This window comes from Sorex araneus, chromosome 6, assembly GCF_027595985.1.
Source record: "Sorex araneus isolate mSorAra2 chromosome 6, mSorAra2.pri, whole genome shotgun sequence".
NCBI lineage: Eukaryota > Metazoa > Chordata > Mammalia > Eulipotyphla > Soricidae > Sorex > Sorex araneus.
Window position 1 is genome coordinate 33,676,095 of NC_073307.1, and position 4,157 is coordinate 33,680,251.

Consider the following 4,157-nt stretch of genomic DNA (forward strand, 5'->3'; position numbering starts at 1 on the left):
GTTTGTGGTCTAATGTTGAGGTCTTTAATCCATTTTGATCTGACTTTTGTGCATGGTGTCAGGTCAAGGTCTAAACCCATTTTTTTGCATGTGGTTGTCCAGTTGTGCCAGCACCATTTGTTAAAGAGGCTTTCCTTGCTCCACTTCACTTCTCTTGCTCCCTTATCAAAGATTAGATGATCATACATTTGGGGTTGTGTGTAGGGATATTCCACCCTGTTCCATTGGTCTACGGCTCTGCCTTTGTTCCAGTACCATGCTGTTTTAATTGTTACTGCTTTGTAGTAAAGTTTGAGGTTGGGGATGGTGATGCCTCCCATCATCTTTTTCCCAAGAATTGTTTTAGCTATCCTTGGACGTTTCTTATTCCATATGAATTTTAGGATTGCTTGATCCATTTCTTTGAAGAATGTCATGGGTATATTTATAGGGATCGCATTGAATCTGTATAATGCTTTAGGGAGTATTGCCATTTTGACAACATTGATTCTCCCTATCCACGAGCAGGGTATATGTTTCCATTTCCTCATGTCCTCTTTGATTTCATGGAGTAGCGTTATGTAGTTTTCTTTGTAAAGGTCTTTTACTTCCTTGGTTAAGCTGATTCCGAGGTACCTGATTTTCTGGGGCACGATTGTGAATGGGATTGCTTTTTTCATGTCCCTTTCCTCTGCCTCATTGTTTGCATATATGAAGGCCATGGATTTTTGGGTATTGATTTTGTAGCCTGCAACTTTACTGTATAAGTCTATTGTTTCTAAGAGTTTCTTAGTAGAGGTTTTAGGCTTCTCTAGATATAGTATCATGTCGTCTGCAAATAGTGAGAGTTTGATTTCTTCCCTTCCTATCTGGATGCCCTTAATCTCTTTTTCTTGCCTAATAGCTATCGTAAGTACTTCCAGTACTATATTGAAGAGGAGTGGTGAGAGTGGGCATCCTTGTCTTGTGCCTGATCTCAGAGGAAAGGCCCTTAGTTTTTCCCCGTTGAGGATAATGCTTGCCGTAGGCTTGTGATAGATGGCTTCGACTATCTTGAGGAAAGTTCCTCCAAACCCCATTTTGGCGAGGGTTTTCATCATGAAAGGATGTTGGATCTTGTCAAATGCTTTCTCTGCATCTATTGATATGATCATATGGTTTTTATCTTTACTTTTGTTGATATGCTGGATTATGTTGATTGATTTCCGAATGTTAAACCATCCTTGCATCCCTGGGATGAATCCCACTTGGTCGTGATGTATGATCTTTTTGATGAGTTGTTGGATCCTATTTGCTAGTATTTTGTTGAGGATCTTCGCATCGGTGTTCATCAGGGAAATTGGTCTGTAATTTTCTTTCTTAGTGGTGTCTTTGTTTGCTTTTGGTATTAGGGAGATATGTGCTTCATAGAAACTGTTTGGGAGAGTTCCTGATTTTTCAATTTCCTGGAAAAGTTTGAGGAAAACAGGCAATAGGTCTTCTTTAAATGTTTGGAAGAATTCGCCAGTGAAACCATCTGGGCCTGGGCTTTTGTTTTTGGGGAGGTTTTTGATTACCGTTTCAATTTCCTTAACATTGATGGGTCTATTCAGGTATTCCAGGTCTTCTTTCTTCAGTCTTGGGAGATTGTAGGAATCAAGGAATCCATCCATTTCTTTTAGGTTCTCCTTTTTTGTGGCGTAAAGACTTTCAAAGTAGTCTCTAATGATCTTTTGAATCTCACTGGTTTCTGTTATGATGTCCCCCTTTTCATTTCTGATTCGATTTATTAGAGTTTTCTCTCTTTCTTTCTTTGTGAGACTTGCTAGCGGTTTATCAATCTTATTTATTTTCTCAAAGAACCAACTCTTTGTTTCATTGATCTTTCGGATTGTTTTTTTGGTTTCGATGTCATTAATTTCTGCTCTAATTTTTATTATTTCTTTCCTTCGGTCTGGTTTGGGGTCCTTTTTCTGGTCCTTTTCTAGGGTCTTGAGTCGTAAAGTCAAGCTATCTATGTGGGTCCTTTCTTCCTTCCTGAGGAATGCTTGGAGAGCTATAAATTTTCCCCTTAACACGGCTTTAGCTGCGTCCCATAGGTTTTGGTAGCTCGTGTCTTCATTCTCATTTGTTTCTAAGTATCTTTTGATTTCTTCCTTGATTTCCTTCTTGACCCACTCATTGTTCAACATGGAATTGTTTAATTTCCAGGTGTTTGATTTGATTTTCCGTATTTGTGGGTGGTTAGCTTCTATCTTCAGCGCATCGTGGTCTGAAAAGATGGTTGATACAATTTCTATTTTTCCGATTCGATTGAGGTATGTTCTGGGGCCCAGTACATGGTCTATTTTTGAAAATGTTCCATGTGCACTGGAAAAGAATGTGTATTCTTTCTTTTTGGGGTGTAAGGCCCTGTATAGGTCTATTAGGCCTCTCTCTTCAATTTCTTCATTCAGGGTCAGTGTTTCCTTGTTGAGTTTTGTTCTTGTGGATCTATCTAGAGGTGATAAGGCCGTATTGAAGTCTCCGACTACAATTGTGCTGTTAGTGATGTCCTCTTTGAAGTCTGTTAGGAGTCGTTTTAAATATTTAGCCGGTCGTTTGTTAGGAGCATATACGTTTAAGAGTGTGATTTCTTCCTGTTGTACATATCCCTTGATTAACAGAAAATGACCTTCGCTGTCCCTTTTGATCTTTTTCATCCTGAAATCTATGTTGTCGGATACCAGGATGGCCACTCCAGCTTTTTTAAGGGGGTTGTTTGCTTGGAGGATTGTTTTCCATCCTTTGACTTTGAGTCTATGTTTACTCTGTTTGTTCAGGTGTGTTTCTTGCAGGCAACAGAATGTTGGGTTTAATTTCCGGATCCATTTAGCCACTCTGTGTCTCTTGATAGGTGCATTTAGGCCATTGACGTTGAGAGAGATTATTGTGATGTGGTTTTGTGTCATCTTTCTGTGGGATTTGTTGTTCTTATGGGGCTCCTCCTTGCCTTACAGTAGCCCCTTTAGACCTTCTTTCAAGATTGGTTTTGAGTCTATGAAGGACCTGAGCTGTTGTTTATCCGAGAAGTAGTGTATGGTTCCTTCGAGTTTGAGTGAGAGTTTAGCCGGATAAAGTATTCTTGGTGAGGCATTCATTTCGTTGAGTTTTTTCACTATGTCCCACCATTGTCTTCGGGCTCGGAGGGTTTCTTCTGACAGATCGGCCGTAAATCTGAGGGGTGCTCCTTTGTATGTGATTTCCCTCTTTGACCTTGCTACTTGTAGAATTGTGTCTCTATCTACAGCATCCGCCATTCTGACTATGATATGCCTTGGGGTCTTTTTATTTGGGTCTCTTTTTGCTGGCACTCTTCGGACTTCTTGTATCTGGACGCCTGCCTTGTCCAGCTCTGGGAATTTCTTAGTGATGATGTCTTTGACTATGTTTTTTTCATTGGGGTTAGTTCCCTGTGGTTCTGGTACTCCAATGATTCTTATGATTCTTATGTTGTTCCTCTTGAAGTCATCCCCCAGGGCTCTGATTCGCTCTATAGCCATTTTGAGGTCTTTGGCCATGATTTGTTGCTGTCTGTAAGCTTTCTGCAGCTCATCCTCAAGCTCACTGATTCTGTCTTCGGCTGTAGTCATTCTGCTGTTGAGGGCATCTAGTGAGATTTTTATTTCATCTACCGATTGTTTTATTTGTGAGACTTCCGTTCGAAGGTTTGAAATTTCTGCTCTCATTTCTGCTCTCATTTCTTCCTGTATTTTCTTGGTAGACCGTTCCAGCGCTTGATTCATCTCCTCCCTTAATTTATTGGATGTCTGTTCCATAGTTGCTTGGAGTAGGTCGACTCTCCTCCATATTTCCTCTCTGAATTGTTTATCTGAGAGGTCGTAGATGTTGGGAGACTCTTTTGAGGTTTCTAGTATCTTTTGTTCTCCCTCTCTTGGTGGAGGGGATTTTCGCTGTTTCTTCATATTGTCACGGAAGTGCAGAGTTGGAACCTTGTAGTTATTTATTCCTCTTCCTTTTTGTGGGAAGAAGGGGCTCCGATTGTGCTAGACTTCCCTTATTCACTGATAGCTTTTATAGTGTCAGCCTAAGCTAATGGCTATTTTGCGTAAATGTTTGAGATCGCAAAAGTGAGTTTTCAAAGGAATACACAGTACGGATTGAGCTGAGGTAGGAAAGAATAACTGCGCTCCGGAAAG